The following is a 20,042-nucleotide window of genomic DNA, read 5'->3' as shown; positions in this document are numbered from 1 at the left end:
TGTAAAAAAAAATAATTATGTATTGTAACTTTCTTCACAGATTTATTCACAGTTTTGTGAACATAGAGGCTAGTTGAGTAACGTATTTCTGTAGAGGTGGGAGGTTAGGGCAGGGAAATCAGTTGCATGAGTCCCATTGTTTAACTCCTCATGCATACTCTGGTGGACACCACAGATAGATACAAAAATGATTTGAGGGGCACCAGGGTGGCTCAGTTGGTTAAGTGTCTGCCTTCAGCTCAGGTCATGATCCCAAGGTCCTGGGATCAAGCCCCACATCAGGCTCCTTGCTCAGTGGAAAGCCTGCTTCTCCCGCTCCCTCTGTCCCTGCTTGTGCTCTCTCTCTATAAAATAAAATAAATAAAATCTTATTAAAAAATGATTTGAAAAGTATAACATATAGAAAAATACCAGGTCTGAAGACTATTTTTCTAATATGATCTATAAGAAGAGGAAGAAACTTTGACTTCACACTTTTCTCTCCCTCTGCCCTCCAGCCAGATACAATTTCAGTTCTTCCAGAAGTCAGGATTCTCCTCCCCTCTGGGCCTCCATTTGCTGTTCCCCCTGCCTGGAAGATCACACCTTACTCCACACCCCTCATCCCCACTTCATCCCTCCTCTTCCTTTGGCCAGCTCTCACTCAGATCTAGAACCCAAATCATGAGAGGAAACCCTAGAAACATAAGGGTTGATTGTATTTTTAAAAAAAGTCAAACCCCTCTCAAGAATGTGTATAACTGTTGGGTGGGAATGGAGCGCTGAGACTCCAAGGCTTTGCTCACGAAACCCCTGAAGGTGATGCAAACAACTTTATTTTTTATCTTTTTTTTATTTATTTGAGAGAGAAGCATGAGCAGGAGGAGGGGCAGGGGAGAGGGAGAAGCAGGCTCCCCACTGAGCAGGGAGCCTGATGCGGGTCTTGATCCCAGAGCCCGAAGATCACAACCTAAGCCAAATACAGGCGCTTAACCAACTGACCTACCCAGGCACCCTGCAACCAACTTCTAAAAAGGATGGATGAGTCTAGTCAATAGCACAACTTTTGTTTTGCAAGTCTGGGGCCAGAGCTGAATTGCTTAGGATATAATGAGAAAGAAAGAGAATACATCCCCCAATAGGCTTTCTTCTCCAACCTTTATTTATATAGTATTCATCCTCTCTGCTAAATAAAATTTGAATAAATATTTAAGGACTATTGACTTAAGGGCTGCCAAATTAATATCCTGCCCTAGACATTCAAGGAAACATCCAGGTGTTTCTGCCCATCTACACAGTGCAGCTGAAACATCACTTTCACTGTAGCAGGCTCAGTACCGAGCACTCTAAAAAAAGCTTATAGGATAAATAAGTAATAGGATATAGTAGAACAGAGAAATGACTGGTTCTTTCAGAGAGATTTAAAACTCAGAACCTAAAAAAAAAGATCATGACGTAAGCCCACTTTGTAAACTGGGGTGTTCTGTTCTCCACCAGCTGCTTCCTGCTGGGGGCAGGGGTACATGACCCGGTAGACATAGTTCACAACTGAGATTCAAGGAAGCTGATTTCTTTCTTTTTAACATTTTAATTCCAGTATAATTAACATACAGTATTATATTAATTTCAGGTGTACAATGTAATGATTCCACAATTCTATTCATTAGTGCTCATCACGGTAAGTGTACACTTAATCCCCATCACCTATTTCCCCCACCCTCCTACCTACCCCCGCTCTGGTAACCACCAGTTTGTTGTCTATAGTTATGAGTCTGGCTTTTGGTTTGTCTCTTTTTTTTTTTTTTTTTTTTTGGTTTGTCTCTTTTTCTTTGTGTGTTTTCTACCTTAAATTCCCCGTGAGTGAAATCATATGGTATTTGTCTTTCTCTGACTTATTTCACTTAGCATTATACCCCTCTAGATCCATCCATGTCATTGTAAAAGGCAAGATTTCGTTCCTTTTTATGACTGAGTAATATTCCATTGTGTGTGTATACACACACACACATACACACACACACACATATGACAAAAGAGACTTTCTTTATCCCATTGCATATTCCTGCCTCCCCATCCTGTATGTGTACGTGTATTTATGTATACCACATCTTCTTTATCAGTTCATTTATCAATGGACACCTGTTGACTCCATATGTTGACTATTGTAAATAATGCTGCAATAAACATAGCGGGGGGGCTTATATCTTTTCAAATTAGTGTTTTCATATTCTTTGGGCAGTAGAATCACCAGATCAAATGGTAGTTCTATTTCTAACTTTTTGAGGAATCTCCATACTGTTTTCCAGTGCCTGCACCAGTTTGCATTCTCACCAACAGTGCACAAAGGTGCCTTCTTCTCCAAATCTTCACCATCAGTTGTTTTTTGTGTTGTTGATTTCAGCCATTTTGACCAGTGTGGGGTGGTATCTCACGGTGGCTTTGATTTGCATTCCCTTGTTGATGAGTGATGTCGAGCATCTTTTCATGTGTGTGTTGGCCATCCACATGTCTTCTTTGGAAAAATATCTGCTCATGTCTTCTGCCCATTTTTTTTAGTTGGATTATTTGGGTTTTTTGGTGTTGAGCTGTATACGGTTTTCATATACTTCAGATACTAACCCTTTACCTGATATGTCTTTTACAAACAACTTTTCCCATTCAGGCAGTTGTCTTTTAGTTTTGCCAATTGTTTCCTTCGCTGTGCAGAAGCTTTTTATTTTGGTGCGGCTCCAAAAGTTTATTTTTGCTTTTGTTTCCCTTGCCTCAGGAGACATATCTAGAAATATGTTGCTACAGCCAATGTCAGGGAAATTACTGCCTGTGCTCTCTTCTAGGATTTTTATAGTTTCAGGTTTCACATTTAGGTCTATAATCCATGTTTAGTTTATTTTTGTGTATGGTGTAGAAAAGTGGTCCAGTTTCATTCTTTTGCATGTAGCTGTCCAGTATTTCCAATACTATTTAAAGGAACTTTCTTTTTCCCATTACATTCCTTTGTCATAGATTAATTGCCCATATAATCATGGGCTTATTTATGGGTTGTGTCTTTTGTTCTGTTTATCTATGTGTCTATTTTTGTGCCAGTGCCATACTGTTTTAATTTCTACAATTCTGTAGTATATCTTGCAATCTAGGATTGTGATGCCTCCCGTTTTGTTCTTTTTCAAGGTTGCTTTGGCTATTTGGAGTCTTTTGTGGTTCCACACAAATTTTAGGATTATTTGTCCTGGTCCTGTGAAAAATGCTTTTGGTATTTTGATAGGGATTACATTAAATGTATAGATTGCTGGGGCACCTGGGGCACCTGGGTGGCTCAGTTGGCTAAGCAGTTGACTCTTGATTTTAGCTCAGGTCATAGTGTCAGGATGGTGAGATCAAGCTCCAAGTCAGGCTTCACACTCAACATGGAATCTGCTTGTCCTCCTCCCTCTGCTCCTCCCTGGGTCATACTTGTTCTCTCTCTGTGTCTTTCTCTCAAATAAATAAATAAATAAATAACACATTTTTTTAAGTGTAGATTGCTTTGGAGAGTATATACATTTTAACAATATTTGTTCTCCGAATCCATGAGCATGGAAGTCTTTCCATTTCTTTGTGTCATCTTCAATTTCTTTCATCAGTGCTTTAGTTTCCAGAGAATAAGTCTTTTATCTCTTTGGTTAATTTATCAAGAATGCTGATTTCTAAACCTACCTCTGCTGCTTCTCGTGCAGCTTTAGGCAACTCACTGGACACTAGACATGTTGAAGGCATTAGGTCTATAAAGCACTTGGTATGATTCTGATTAAAACATTTATACTAAAAAAAACATTTATACTCATAAATACAGGGTGAAAAACTCAACTAGGTCAAAATGGTGCAATCAAAATGCCTTGCACAATCTCCCTAATAATGAAAGAAGAAGTTACTTGGCTCTTGCACATTTTTTCTATCACAGTAGCTCACTCGTAAATGATAGACAAGAACTAGAATTGATGAGGGTGTAGAGAAATGGCCAGGCTCATAAACTGTAGCAGGAGTAGAAATTGGTTCCAAACCTCTTGAAAGTAGTTTGAAACATTTTTGGAGTGGATTTTCAATGCACATACTATTGGACCAATCAACTCCTCTCCTAGAGATTGATCCCCCAGAAATAATAGCAGAGGCACCAGAAGAAGCATATCCAGTGGCATTCACTGTAGCATTGCTTGTGTGATCCTAACACATTCCGGGACTCCTGGCAGCCCAGTCTCCACATGGAGTCACATTCAAAGATGTTTAGCCATCAAAATTAAGTGGCAGTAGAGAAGAATGATAAGGGGATCCCTGGGTGGCTCAGCGATTGAGCATCTGCCTTTGGCCCAGGGTGTGATCCTGGGGTCCCAGGATCAAGTCCCCACATTGGGCTCCCTGCATGGAGTCTGCTTCTCCCTCTGCCTGTGTCTCTGCCGCTCTCTGTGTGTCTCTCATGAATACATAAGTAAAATCTTTTTTTTAAAAAAAAAAAAGAAGAATGGCAAGCTTGTGTCTCTCAAAGAGTGATAAACTTTTCTGTAAGCTGTGACCATACCCCTCCCTAACTTCCAATGACACTGGTCCTTTCCCTGGCCAAACCACCAAATGCAAGCCTCTAACTTTCTGTTCTCTTCCTTTCCTCCTGCCCCATCTCTCCACCTGTTCCTGATCCTGAAGTACAAAGCCTGGGACAGGACGGAATTTTGGGTAGGAGGCAAGATAGTGGCAAAGTGAGGGGAGAAGCTGAGCGAAATGAACTTGAATTTGGTTGGGGAGAGACCACTACTAAGATTTGGATATGGGAAAGCACACGGGTAACTGCAAAAGATTGGAGGCAATATCAATGTCCTTCATTAGTGGGATGTGGCTTTAACATTATGCTGTTATACATAATAGATGCAGGTATTTAAAAAGAAGGGAAATTTTTATGCACTTAGTAGGAAAGACATTCATGATATCTTGACATATTGAAGAAAAGTAAATCGTGCACAGGTGCCTGCATGTGTGTGCGTGTGTGTGCTTGTGTTTGTAGAAACCACTCAAGAGAGACACAGAGGGAACATTTTTAAGAGATGGGAGTCTGAATGCTATTTATTATTTTTGGTTTCTTGTAAAGATGTATTTATTTATCCATGAGAGACACAGACTGAGAGAGAGAGGCAAAGACACAGGCAGAGGGAGGAGCAGGCTTCTTGCAGGAACCCTGATGCGGGACTTGATCCTGGATCCTGGGATCATGACCTGAACCAAAGGGTGGCGCCCAATCGCTGAGCCATCCAGGCGTCCCTATTTTTGTTTTTGGTTTTTTGGTTTTTTTGTTTTTGTTTTTTTTTTTTTTTTACAAACAACAATAGACATCAAAACAAAATAAGTGTCAACCTTTTCAAGTTCCTTTCCATTAATGGAAACTCCTCCTGGACTAATCTGGAGGGTGATGGTATAGTTGAAGTGTTGGCTCCAGACCTGGGAATCAGCTGACACCTGCACAGTCGTCAGTGGCCCTGCCCACCGCTCAGCCCTCTCACCCCACCCCCATTCGCAGCTCGGGTGGCTCCCACTAGCGTGATGATTGCCTTGAACACCTCTGCCAAAATCCTCGAGCACATCCTGCAGTGAGAGCTCGAAGAACAGAAGGTGTGAGCTGGAAGGAATCGTGCCCATTACTTGCCAGAGCAAACACTCATGAGGAGCCTGTCTCACAGGGGATCTTGGCTGGCCACCAAGGACACAGCCCTGCCCTCATGGCCCTCGCAGTCTACTAGGGGAGCTGAGAAGTCCACAGTCATGCCAATGCCACACGATGCATTCTGATGGGGGGGGGGGGGTGCTGGAGCATGTGGCAGGGGGGAGGAGGGCAGGGGCAGACAACCCAGGGATGGCTCTGGAAAAGGATGATGCCTCCACTTGACCTGAAGAACAGTAAGTGTGAGCTAGCCGAACCGGGAGCTTGATGGCTTCGTGGAAACTGCGCGGCTGCCAGGAGGCAGCATGGCTGCAAGGCCGGGCGCTTGAGGCCACAGGGAGGGAAGGCGAGAGGCAGTGTCCTCCAGCAGTAATGATCACAAAGGTTGTTCTAGATCAGCTGATGTAGGAACTTGGTCTGTACCCCAAGTCCATGCGGAGCCCTTGAAGAATTTCAAGCAGGAGACAAACATGACCGAGTCCCTTGGGAGAGACCACGTGGGTTAACTTTTGGAGGGTGTGGGAGGCAGAACAATGTTCCCTCCAGGTATCTGGGGCCCAATCCCGGGGACCTGTGACTACGTGACATGAGCCAGCAGGAAGGGCATCGCAGGTGCGATTAAAGTGAGGATCCAGAGGAGGAGCCGGTCCTGGATGAACCTGCTGGGCTCAACCACAAGCATCCATGAAAATGGACAAGGGAGGAAGAAGAGGGATGCAGAGGGGACTTTGTGCTGGAAGAAACGGTCAGAAGGATCTATCGTGGGCAGCCCAGGTGGCTTAGCGGCTTAGGGCCGCCTCCAGCCCAGGGCATGATCCTGGGGACCCGGGATCAAGTCCCAAGTCGGGCTCCCTGCATGGAGTCTGCTTCTCCCTCTCTCTCTCTCTCTCTCTCTCTCTCTCTCTGTCTGTCTCGCAAGAATAAATAAATAAAATCTTAAAAAAAGATAAAGAAAGAAAGAAAGATCTATTGTTGCTGGCTTCGGAGATGAAGGGGCCACAAGCCAGGGGATGCGAAAGCCTTTAGCAGGTAGAAAGAGGAAGGAAATAGACCTCCCTAGAGTCTCCAGAAAGGAAGGCCGACCTGTTCACATGGTGATTTTATCCCAGGGTTGGACTTCTGACCTACAGGACTCTGAGCTACCACATTTGTATCCCTTTAAGCCACTAAGGGTGTGGTCGTTTGGTACAGGAGCCACAGGAAACGAACACCTGGCCTAGACTGCCCTGAACTGACTTAGTAGCGGTAAGGATGTTATTGGGGGTGCCTGGGGGGGTGCTCAGTCTGTTGGGCATCTGCCTTCGGCTCAGGTCATGATCCTGGGGTCTTGGGATCGAGTCCTACATCGGGTCCCCTGCTTAGCAGGGAACCTACTTCCTCCTCCCCCTTGGCCTGCTGCTCCTCCTGCTTGTGCTCTCTCTCTCTCTCTCTCTCTGTCTCTATATCACATGAATAAAGTCTTTAAAAAATATATAAGGATGTTAATGACTCTGCCACTGTAGACTCGGAAGTGAGGGGCACGGAGGAGAAAGCATAAGCCACCCCTGAGGCCACCCGCGCCGTGGGCACAGCCTGGGTGTGAGGATGGATGTTACAGGTGCTGCCGGGAGAGTTAAGAAGGAAACAAAGAACGCAGTGTCAGAAACTCGGTCCAGGGGATCCCTGGATGGCTCAGCGGTTTAGCGCCCGCCTTTGGCCCAGGGCGCCATCCTGGAGTTCCTGGATCGAGTCCCACGTCGAGCTCCTGGTGTGGGGCCTGCTTCTCCCTCTGCCTGTGTCTCTGCCTCTCTCTCTCTCTCTCTCTCTCTCTCTCTCTCTGTCTATCATGAACAAATAAATAAATAAATCTTAAAAAAAAAAAAAAAAAAACTCGGTCCACAGTCGCAAGAGGCCTCGAATTGCATGTCCTGCAGGCGTGTGGAAAGCAGAACTTATAAACAATGAACTACGGTATGTCACCGAGATTTCCAAGCAAAGCGTTGAAGGATGTGGCCTGGCTCCTTCCTGCCGCTTGCTTTAAAGACAGGGGACACAGATCCACCGAGAAGAAACAGTCAAACCAACTCAAACCAGGGCTTGATGATGCGGAGCAATTCTCAGCCGATCTGGATTGCAAATGATATCAAGACGAAAAGATTCAGTATCAGGAAAAGTGTGCTTTTTGGGGATCCCTGAGTGGCTCAGGGGTTGGGCGCCTGCCTTCGGCCCAGGGTGTGATCCTGGAGACCGGGGATCCAGTCCCACCTCCGGCTCCCTGCAGGGAGCCTGCTTCTCCCTCTGCCTGTGTCTCTGCCTTTCTCTCTCTCTGTCTTTCATGAATAAATAAATAAAATCTTTTTTAAAATAATAAAAATAAAATAAAATCTTTTAAAAAGAAGAAAAGGAAAAGTGTATTTTTAGAGAAAAAGCTGAGGGTGTGACCAGACAACCTTTTGTGAACATCTCAGAAAGATCCAAAAGTCCAAGTATTTGGTCACCATGTAAAAGGCCTTTTTTTTTTAAAGATTTTATTTATTTATTTATTCATGAGAGACACACAGAGAGAGGCAGAGAAACAGGCAGACGGAGAAGCAGGCTCCCTGCAGGGAGCCCAATGCGGGACTCGATCCCAGGACCCCGGATCACACCCTGAGCCCAAGGTGGTCGGATGCTCAACCGCTGAGCCACCCTGGTGCCTCGTAAAAGGCCTTTTGAAGAGACTTAGTGTGTGACTCATAGATCACATCGGCTGTCTCAACAGAAGCCAAAAATAGAAACTGAATTATCCAGGGAGCATCTATGAATGAGCCTCTAGCCTAAGGGAGCAAAAATCTGAGACCTACACAAGAGCCCCACAAGGTTCTTGAGACTTTCACACCAGGAGACACAGTGGAACCCAGATGGAGAGGGACAAAGTCTGAAATGAAAGAAGGCTGCGAGGCTCCCAAAATTCTGCAGGCAGGAAAGAGGCTGATAAAATGGGCCTACTGAAAGCAGGTGTTGTCTTTCATGAGAAAGAAAAGAATGACTCACAGGGCTGAGCCTTGAGCCAGAGTATTATCCCTACGCCTTGATGCTTAATGGAATTTGTAATTTCATTTTGAAATTACATGGGACCCACGACTCCTTTATTTCTTCCATTTTTTCCCTCTTTTATCACAGGAATGTCTGTAACTGTGACCATATGTCAATCCCGACCTTCTACTCTGGGAGCAAAGAACTTGTTTTCTGGTTCCATGGGTCCAGAGAGGGAAAGCAGCTCCACCCCAACATAGATTACACCGAGTCTCATCTGATACCTAATAGAGATGATAGGGATGATGAGACACGAGAATGTGAGCTGATGAGACTGAGATTTTGGACTTTGAGTTGATACTTTAATGGGCTGAGATTTAAATAATAATAATAATAATAATAATAATAATGGGCTGAGACTTGAGGCACTTTGGGGAACTATCCCAAATGAGGTAAGTATATTTTGCATGTAGGGAGACATAAATATTTGGAGGTCAGAGAGAAGACTGTGGCAGGCACAATAGGAGCCCTCCAAAGACGTCCACACTGTAGCCCCCAAAACCTGTGAATTTATTTGTTAGATTACAAGGCAAGAGGGTCTTGGTAGATATAATTAAGTTAAGGATCTTGCAATGGAGAGATTATCCTGGATTATCTGAGTGGGTCCAATGAAAACATAAGGGTCCTTCAAAGTGGAAGAAGAAAACAGAAGAGAGCAGTGTAGGGACATCTGACCAAGGAAGAATGGTCAGAGAGATGTAAGTCTTCTTTCTGCCTTCGAAGATGGAAGAAGGGAGTCATAAGTCAAGGAATGAGGGAAGCTTCTAAAAGGCAAAGATGTGGGATCCCTGGGTGGCTTGGTGGTTTAGGATCTGCCTTCAACCCAGGGTGTGATCCTGGAGACCCAGGATTCAGTCCCACATGGGGCTCCCTGCATGGAACCTGCTTCTCCCTCTGTCTGTGTCTCTGCCTCTCTGTGTGTGTGTGTGTGTCTCATGAATGTATAAATAAAATCTTTTATAAATAAATAAATAAATAGTAAAGATGTTAGGAAATGGGCCCTCCCCTAGAGCCTCCAGAAGGGAACATAAGAAGCAAAGGGTAAAACTGAAGCCAAGAGTCAAATTCAGAGGCGGTTGTAATAATCCAAGCAAAAGAGGATGGTGTCGGGGATGAGGCGGTTGGGGGTGGGGGGGGGGATGCGGACAGGTGGAAGGATTAGATAAACATATTTGAGTACCCGGACTGGAGCGTGGTGATAAAACCAGGGGAGGAACGGGGCAGAGTCAAGGCCGACACCCATATTTTTGGCGGGAGCAACGGGGCAGAGTCCTACACCGCTGACTGTGGGCTTGGGAGCCAGCAGATAATTTCATTTTGAACATAGCCCCAGCCGGTGGAACATCCGAGAGGCAGCTGCGCAGGCCGGGCTGCGGAAAACAAGGTGGGAAGCGCACAGGTGATAGCGGAAGCCAGAGGAGGGGGCAGGTGTCCCAGGAAGCACATGGGGAGGAAGAAGGTGAACAAGGGCGTGCAGCACAAGGAAATCCCCACGGGCTGCAGAAGGAACAGCCAGAGAGGTGGGAGGAAAACCCGAGCACTATCATAGCTCGTGGAAGCCAGGGCCACAGTCCAGCAACGCAGCAGGGCACCGGGAAAGCCCAGTGGTTGGCACCTGCGGCCCCAGTAGAGTGGCCAGATCCGAGGGAGCAGACCTGCTTGGGGCCGCAGCTCAGCCTATAACGGGCAGCAGGTTCCCTTCCGGGGAGGGACTCACAGGGAAGGGGCATCAGGTCACCTACCCTGTGCTCTGAACACCAGCCCTGGTCCCCGCCTTTGCTTACAAAGTTCCCTCTGCCTAAAGTAAAGGTCCAAAGCTTGCTTGGCACCGTCCTGGGCATCAAGGGGCATCGGTGTTCTCCCCGTCTCCCAAACGGGGAAACTGAGGCTCCGGGGACTGAAGTGCCTTGCGCAGGGTCACACAACTAGCATGCAGTCCATACAGGAGCCGAGTCTAGCTGAATGCAGACTCTAAGCTCTACTTCCCCCAAAGCCACGATCTCTCCCTCGTTGAGTTCCCACTGTGTTTTATCTTCTCTCCCCGTTTCATCTCTCAAGGATTTTTCTCCGGGAGAAAGTACTCAAGTACTCCACTTGGCCCGGTTGCCGGCCGTGTTGCTGCAGCAGAGACCCGCTAGGTGGCGCCAAAGTACCAGACGGCCTGACATCCAGCGGGGTGGGGTGGGGGTGATGGGTGGGCAACCCAGGGGCCCCGCCTTCTCTTCTCCCCTCCATGCCCAGTCACCCACCCCATCAGAGCCGGGGAGAGAAAAGCAGGAGATTCGAAGGTTAGAGATTAGAGGACTGAGGAATGTACACTGGAGTGGCCTGGGCCTCAAGTCAAATAGAAGATTCTAAGAATTCTCTAAAAAGAGCTGGGACCTGCAAAAAAAAAAAAAAGCTTGTGGCAAGGGCTGGGTGTCAGCCCCCCTCCCCTGTCTGCCCCTGTCTGTCATCCGTTTTTTTTTTTTTTTTGAAAGGTTTATTTATTCATAGAGGGGGGGGGGATAGGGACACAAGCAAAGCAGGCTACATGCAGGGAGCCCCGACGTGGGACTCGATCCCACGACCCCAGGATTCTGCCCTGTGCTGTAAGCGGCGCTAACTGCTGAGCCACCTGGGCTGCCCCTCTGTCATCTGTGTTTGCACAGAGCCCAACCTGTACAGCCCTACGCTGTGATCTTCCCGGGAAAAGGCAGGAAATGCCCATTATTGGTACCTACCATGAAATGGTGGAAATACAGCTGGGTGCCCTTGGCGAAAACCACTTACTCCTCTAAGCCTCCGTCTTCACATAAAATGGGGATTAATCACAGGACCTACTTCACTGAATGGTTGTGAGGCCTTAACCACAAAGTGCACAGAACGGACTAGTACTATGTATGTCATAGAGCAGGTGCTCAAAAAGTATGATTAGAAATATACAATAATTATAATAATACAAATATGTAAATGATAAATTGTATTATTAATAATTAGTAGTTCCTGGGGGCACCTGGCTGGTTCAGTCCGTGAAGCATGCAACTCTCGATCCCAGGGTTGTAAGTTCCAGCCCCAAACTGGTGTAGAGTTTACTCTTAAAAAAATAAAATAAAATCTTTGCAGTAATTAGCAGTTACTAGCTACCTTTTTTTTTTTTTATAATTATGTCAATTATTTAATTATTTCCTCACCCTATAGGCATGATACACAGTAGGTCCTCGGGAAATATTAGTGGGAGGGAACATTAAAAAAATAAATTTCATACGCCCCCCTCCTCTTGTCAGTCCTTGCCCAATAAACTTAGGAGAACCCCCCTTCTCCATACTGAAAAAAAATAAAAAATAAAAATAAAAATAAATTTCAGTCACATTCTCTGGGCTGTTCCAACTTGTAGAGTCTGGAAAGACTTTTTAGAGGTGGAATCTTTAAGGACCACCTAAAGATAATCACACCCTCTTTGATTTACAGAGCAGGGCCTGAGGACAGGAAATGCTCAGTAAATGCTTTAAAAGATTTTATTTTTATTTATTCATGAGAGACTCAGGGAAAGAAGCAGAGACACTGGCAGAGGGAGAAGCAGGCTCCCTGGGGGGAACACCCTGTGGGACTCAATCCCAGAACCCCTGGGTCATAACCTGAGCCAAAGGCAGACACGCAACCACTGAGCCACCCAGGTGCTCCTGAGTAAATGCTTTAGAAAGAAGAGAGGGAATGAGGAAGGAAGGAAAGAAGGAAATGAGGGAGGAAGAGAGAAAGCAAGTAAAGGAAGGAGAGAAATGAAAGAAAAGCTCAAGGAGGTTTTGAGTTAAGAATCTCTGAGAAGGGGCTACAAACAGGATCCCTAGCAAAATGCTTAGTAGAGTTGATATCAATATATGCTTGGTCCCAGGGCACCTGGGTGGCTCAGTCGGTTAAGCGTCTGCCTTTGGCTCAGGTCAAGATCTCAGGGTCCTGGGATCAAGCCCCACATCAGCTCCCTGCTCAGCAGGCACTCCGCTTCTCCCTCTCCCTCTGCTCATGCTCTCCCTCTCAAATAAATAAATAAAGTACAAAATAAAGAAAACTATACACCAATTGCCTCATGACTACAGATACAAAATCCCTAACAAAATATTTGCAAATAAAATTCACCAATATATTAAGAAATGATACATGATGATTGAGTGGGATTTATACCGGAGATACAAGGGTGGGTCGATATTAAAAAATCAAACCAAAAAAAATCAATCAATGTAATCCACCATATTAACAGACTGAAGAAGAAAAATCACATGGTTATATCAATTGATGCAAAATAAGCACTGGACAAAACTCAACCCCCATTCATGATTTAAAAAACAACAACAAAACAAAAAACCTCTCTGCAAACTAGGAATAGAGAACTTCCTCAACTTGATAAAAACTATCTACAAAACCAAGTACAGCTAACATTATACTTAGTAATGAAAAACTAAATGCTTTCTTCCTTATCCTTCAGGGTTTAACCAGAAGGAAAGAATCAGGGGCACCTGGGTGGCTCAGTCCGGTGAGTGTCTGACTGACTCCTGGTTTTGTTTCAGGTTATGATCTCAGGGTTATGAGATCTCAGAACCCTGAGATCCACTGGACGTGGAGCCTGCATGGGATTCTTTCTCTCTCCCTTTCCCTCTGCCTCTCTCTCCGTCTCTAGAAGGAGAAGGAGAAGAAGAAGAAGAAGAAGAAGAAGAAGAAGAAGAAGAAGAGGAGGAGGAGGAGGAGGAGGAGGAGGAGGAGGAGGAGGAGGAGGAGGAGGAGGAGGAGGAGGAGGAGAGGAGGAGGAGGAGGAGGAGGAGGGGTGTGAGGAGGAGGAGAAGGAGGGAGACTGAGAAGAGGAGAAGGAGGAAGAAGAAGAAATGAGGTGGTTAGGGCACTGGAATCCGAGGTGCTAAGGAGTCATTCAAGAAGATGATGAAGAACCCCAGGTGCCAGGACTCCGAGAGAAGGGCAAGATGTGACGCAGGGGCCCAAATCATTGGTGAGTAAGGAAAAGTGACCCAGGGCAAAGAGGAGAGGTGATAGGCCCCGTTGGCACATGAGGGAGCAGGGGCTTCTACAAGCATGTATCTGGAGAAACACTTAAACAAATCATGTGGACACTGAGCCCACATCCTGACCGCGAGGGATGGGAGGCCTCCATCTGCGACGTGGCCGGGAAGCAGCTTGTCAGGGAGGATCACTTGGAGGTCCAGGCTTGGAGGTGGTCAACACGGTCTGAGAAACTGAGAACAGTCAGAAAGTTTGGTGATCATTGAACCAGTGTTCCAGAAGTCCCAGTGGAAAGGTTGGGATGGGAGATTGGCTGAGAACTTGATGCAGGTTTGGGGGAGGGGAAACAGCAGCAAGGAGGAAAATACTTTGTAAAATGGCTGGGAACCCCCCACACTCTCCTTGCTGGACAAGGTAACTTTTAGGTCTTTGTTGTTCTGATGTCTATGGTCCCAGACATTCTCCAGTATACACACTCAGTCTCAGTGTACACACTTACACTGACTTGTCTGAAATTGCTAACTGAGCTTGACCCCATAGGTCTTGTGCTTCGGTTATGTCATGGGGTGCATGAACCTTTCCTGTCAGGAGCTTTGAAAGATGATGAATGAGAGAGGAGGAATTGGAGGGTTCCATGAGGGGAATGCCACCAAACTAATGACCTGAGTAATCAAATGGCAATAAATATATTCCTATCAATAATTACTACGAATGTAAACGGACTAAACACTCCAATTAAAAGACATAGGGTGACAGAGTGGATTAAAAAACAAGACTCATTCAATCAACAACAGCAACAACACTGACCAGGTGTGTTTAGTCAGGTGTAAGAGGATTTAGGCATTTACTCCAAACTAAGTTCTGAGACCCTGCCCCTGAGAGAGAAGGGACGTGGTTAGGGAAGGTCCTAAGGAAAACCTTGGCCTGTGGATCCAGCTGGGGCTTGATTCGCTGATCAGTCACTTGCTCACCCAAAAATCTATAGTTTGGGAGCACAGATGATGAGTCATATTTAGTCTATGCTCAAACATAAAGTATCTCTATGATGAAAACTTAAAAATTTGGGGCACCTGAGTGGCTCATCTGGTTAAGCATCTGAGCCTTCAGCTCAGGTCATGATACCAGGTCCTGCTCAGTGGGGAGCCTGCTTCTCCCTCTCCCTCCACTGCTCCCCTGGCTGGTATGTCTCTCTCTGCCAATAAATAAATAAAATATTTTAAAAAAAAACAACTTAAAAAAATTTTTTAAAAAGTAAAAAACAACTTAAAATTTTATTGAAAAACGGAAACAAAATTCTGAGTTCATTCAGATGAAAAGGAAATAGAAGGGGGACACCTGCATGGCTAAGTGGTCAAGCGACTGCCTTTGGGTCAGGGAATGAACCCCAGGGTCCTAGGATCCAGTCCCACATCAGGTTTCCTGTAGGGGGCCTGCTTCCCCCTCTGCCTAAGTCTCTGCCTCTCTCTGTGTGTCTCAGGAATAAATAAAGAAAATCTTTTTTAAAAAGGGGTTGGGAATAGAAGGGACATTTCTCCTCCTCCTATGTCTTGCTGGAGCCCATAGTGAGGATGCATCCAGGCTGTGTACACTCTTCGGGAGAGATGAGGCTGATTGTGGGTGGCGGGAAGTGTCAAGGCTCCCTTCTGGTCCACGACCTGGGATTCTTGGGCCACCATTTTCAGGCTTGTTCTTGCCAAGTGAATTACTACGTTAAGTGGAAAGACAAAAGGAAACATTTGAGCTTCTTTCCCCTCCCCCAACCCCACATCATTGAGATGATCTTAAGCTTTTCTTCTAACTTTATTTTTATTATTTTTTTAAGATTTTATTTTTTCAAGTAATCTCTTCAACCAATGTGGGGCTCGAACCCACAACCTTGAGATCAAGAGTCACATGCTCCACCAACCAAGGCAGTCAGGCGCCCCTAGATTTTCTTAACTTTGGATCATCTTTACTTTCTTGCTGTGAAACCAACTCGGTCATGATGTACCTTTCGAAAAATTGCTATATTCAACCTGCTAATACTTTCAATAGGATTTTTCCGTCCGTGTTCATAAGACAAATTGGCTCTAATATCCTTTCTTGTACCACCCATCACTGGTTTGAAAACCAAAGTTATATTAGCCCGTAAAATGAGTTTGCGTGTTCTTTGTTTTTCTACTCTTAAAAAGCTTGTAGGAGATTCAAATTAGATATTCCTTTAAATGTTTGCTAGAGCTTGCTTATTGATTTGTAAGACCTCTTTGTGTTCAGTTGATTCCCCTTAATGGAGGAGGAGGAGGAGGAGGAGGAGGAGAGGAGGAGGAGGAGGAGGAGGAGGTGGAGGAGGAGGAGGAGGAGGAGGACGAGGAGGACGAGGAGGACGAGGACGAGGAGGACGAGGAGGACGAGGAGGACGAGGACGAGGAGGACGAGGAGGACGAGGAGGACGAGGACGAGGAGGACGAGGAGGACGAGGACGAGGAGGACGAGGAGGACGAGGAGGACGAGGACGAGGAGGACGAGGACGAGGAGGACGAGGACGAGGAGGACGAGGAGGACGAGGACGAGGAGGACGAGGACGAGGAGGACGAGGACGAGGAGGACGAGGACGAGGAGGACGAGGACGAGGAGGACGAGGACGAGGAGGACGAGGAGGACGAGGACGAGGAGGACGAGGACGAGGAGGACGAGGACGAGGAGGACGAGGACGAGGAGGACGAGGAGGACGAGGAGGACGAGGAGGACGAGGAGGACGAGGAGGACGAGGAGGACGAGGACGAGGAGGACGAGGACGAGGAGGACGAGGACGAGGAGGACGAGGAGGACGAGGACGAGGAGGACGAGGACGAGGAGGACGAGGACGAGGAGGACGAGGAGGACGAGGACGAGGAGGACGAGGAGGACGAGGACGAGGAGGACGAGGACGAGGAGGACGAGGAGGACGAGGAGGACGAGGACGAGGAGGACGAGGACGAGGAGGACGAGGACGAGGAGGACGAGGAGGACGAGGACGAGGAGGACGAGGAGGACGAGGACGAGGAGGACGAGGACGAGGAGGACGAGGACGAGGAGGACGAGGACGAGGAGGACGAGGACGAGGAGGACGAGGACGAGGAGGACGAGGAGGAGGACGAGGAGGACGAGGACGAGGAGGACGAGGACGAGGAGGACGAGGACGAGGAGGACGAGGAGGACGAGGAGGACGAGGACGAGGAGGACGAGGAGGACGAGGACGAGGAGGACGAGGACGAGGAGGACGAGGACGAGGAGGACGAGGACGAGGAGGACGAGGAGGACGAGGACGAGGAGGACGAGGACGAGGAGGACGAGGACGAGGAGGACGAGGACGAGGAGGACGAGGACGAGGAGGACGAGGACGAGGAGGACGAGGACGAGGAGGACGAGGAGGACGAGGACGAGGAGGACGAGGAGGACGAGGAGGACGAGGAGGACGAGGAGGACGAGGACGAGGAGGACGAGGACGAGGAGGACGAGGAGGACGAGGAGGACGAGGACGAGGAGGACGAGGAGGACGAGGAGGACGAGGAGGACGAGGACGAGGAGGACGAGGAGGACGAGGACGAGGAGGACGAGGACGAGGAGGACGAGGACGAGGAGGACGAGGACGAGGAGGACGAGGAGGACGAGGACGAGGAGGACGAGGACGAGGAGGACGAGGACGAGGAGGACGAGGAGGACGAGGACGAGGAGGACGAGGACGAGGAGGACGAGGACGAGGAGGACGAGGACGAGGAGGACGAGGACGAGGAGGACGAGGACGAGGAGGACGAGGACGAGGAGGACGAGGACGAGGAGGACGAGGAGGACGAGGAGGACGAGGACGAGGAGGACGAGGAGGACGAGGACGAGGAGGACGAGGAGGACGAGGAGGACGAGGAGGACGAGGACGAGGAGGACGAGGACGAGGAGGACGAGGAGGACGAGGACGAGGAGGACGAGGACGAGGAGGACGAGGAGGACGAGGACGAGGAGGACGAGGAGGACGAGGACGAGGAGGACGAGGACGAGGAGGACGAGGACGAGGAGGACGAGGACGAGGAGGACGAGGACGAGGAGGACGAGGACGAGGAGGACGAGGACGAGGAGGACGAGGACGAGGAGGACGAGGACGAGGAGGACGAGGAGGACGAGGAGGACGAGGAGGACGAGGACGAGGAGGACGAGGAGGACGAGGACGAGGAGGACGAGGACGAGGAGGACGAGGACGAGGAGGACGAGGAGGACGAGGACGAGGAGGACGAGGACGAGGAGGACGAGGAGGACGAGGACGAGGAGGACGAGGAGGACGAGGAGGACGAGGACGAGGAGGACGAGGACGAGGAGGACGAGGACGAGGAGGACGAGGAGGACGAGGACGAGGAGGACGAGGAGGACGAGGAGGACGAGGACGAGGAGGACGAGGAGGACGAGGACGAGGAGGACGAGGACGAGGAGGACGAGGACGAGGAGGACGAGGACGAGGAGGACGAGGAGGACGAGGACGAGGAGGACGAGGACGAGGAGGACGAGGAGGACGAGGACGAGGAGGACGAGGACGAGGAGGACGAGGAGGACGAGGACGAGGAGGACGAGGAGGACGAGGAGGACGAGGAGGACGAGGAGGACGAGGACGAGGAGGACGAGGACGAGGAGGACGAGGACGAGGAGGACGAGGACGAGGAGGACGAGGACGAGGAGGACGAGGAGGACGAGGACGAGGAGGACGAGGACGAGGAGGACGAGGAGGACGAGGAGGACGAGGAGGACGAGGAGGACGAGGACGAGGAGGACGAGGAGGACGAGGACGAGGAGGACGAGGAGGACGAGGAGGACGAGGACGAGGAGGACGAGGACGAGGAGGACGAGGAGGACGAGGAGGACGAGGAGGACGAGGACGAGGAGGACGAGGACGAGGAGGACGAGGACGAGGAGGACGAGGACGAGGAGGACGAGGACGAGGAGGACGAGGACGAGGAGGACGAGGACGAGGAGGACGAGGAGGACGAGGACGAGGAGGACGAGGACGAGGAGGACGAGGACGAGGAGGACGAGGAGGACGAGGACGAGGAGGACGAGGACGAGGAGGACGAGGAGGACGAGGACGAGGAGGACGAGGACGAGGAGGACGAGGACGAGGAGGACGAGGACGAGGAGGACGAGGACGAGGAGGACGAGGACGAGGAGGACGAGGACGAGGAGGACGAGGACGAGGAGGACGAGGAGGACGAGGAGGACGAGGAGGACGAGGACGAGGAGGACGAGGACGAGGAGGACGAGGACGAGGAGGACGAGGACGAGGAGGACGAGGACGAGGAGGACGAGGACGAGGAGGACGAGGACGAGGAGGACGAGGACGAGGAGGACGAGGACGAGGAGGACGAGGACGAGGAGGACGAGGACGAGGAGGACGAGGACGAGGAGGACGAGGAGGACGAGGAGGACGAGGACGAGGAGGACGAGGAGGACGAGGAGGACGAGGACGAGGAGGACGAGGACGAGGAGGACGAGGACGAGGAGGACGAGGAGGACGAGGAGGACGAGGACGAGGAGGACGAGGAGGAGGAGGAGGAGGAGGACGAGGAGGAGGAGGAGGACGAGGAGGAGGACGAGGAGGACGAGGACGAGGAGGACGAGGAGGACGCTGTACGGCAGGGGGCCTGGGCAGGGAGGCTTCAAGGAGAGCATGGCCAAGGGCGGCTCCAGGAGCAACAGGAGCTTCAGTGCTTCCGGGGGCACTAAGAAGGCCTGGGGCTCGCTTGTGGCCTCCAAGAGCCTGACCTCCTAGCTGCGGCGGGAGCAGGGAGGTGAGAGGGAGATGAGGGGGTCTGGAGGTGGGGCGCAGGGTGCATGGGGGGGCTCCCGGGACCTCCGACCCAGAAGGCCTGTGGTAGGCTTTCCTGCGGAAGAGGCCTGCCGGTCTGTGCCGCTAAGCCAGGTGGGTGGAGGCCTCTGCGACCAGGGGTGCAGGACCCGGGCGGGTGGGGGCCTCTGCGACCGGGGGTGCAGGACCCGGGCGGGTGGGGGCCTCTGCGACCGGGGGTGCAGGACCCGGGCGGTGGGGGCCTCTGCGACCAGGGGTGCAGGACCCGGGCGGGTGGGGGCCTCTGCGACCAGGGGTGCAGGACCCAGGCAGGTGGGGGCCTCTGCGACCTGGGGTGCAGGACCCGGGCGGTGGGGGCCTCTGCTACCTGGGGTGCAGGACCCACGGCTCGCTCTCGGCCTGCGCCCTGGAGCAGAGGAGCGACGGCCGGGGCTAGGCCCGGGGTCAGGCTGCAGGGGCCCCCCCGACGGCCGGCGCCTCCCCTCGGGGGCAGAGGGTGGGCGCTGGCTGCGGCGCCGGGCGGGGCGGAGCTGCGCGCGGGCT

Source organism: Vulpes lagopus, chromosome 23 (genome assembly GCF_018345385.1).
Source record: "Vulpes lagopus strain Blue_001 chromosome 23, ASM1834538v1, whole genome shotgun sequence".
In the NCBI taxonomy this organism is placed as follows: domain Eukaryota; kingdom Metazoa; phylum Chordata; class Mammalia; order Carnivora; family Canidae; genus Vulpes; species Vulpes lagopus.
This window is presented reverse-complemented; position numbering follows the sequence as displayed.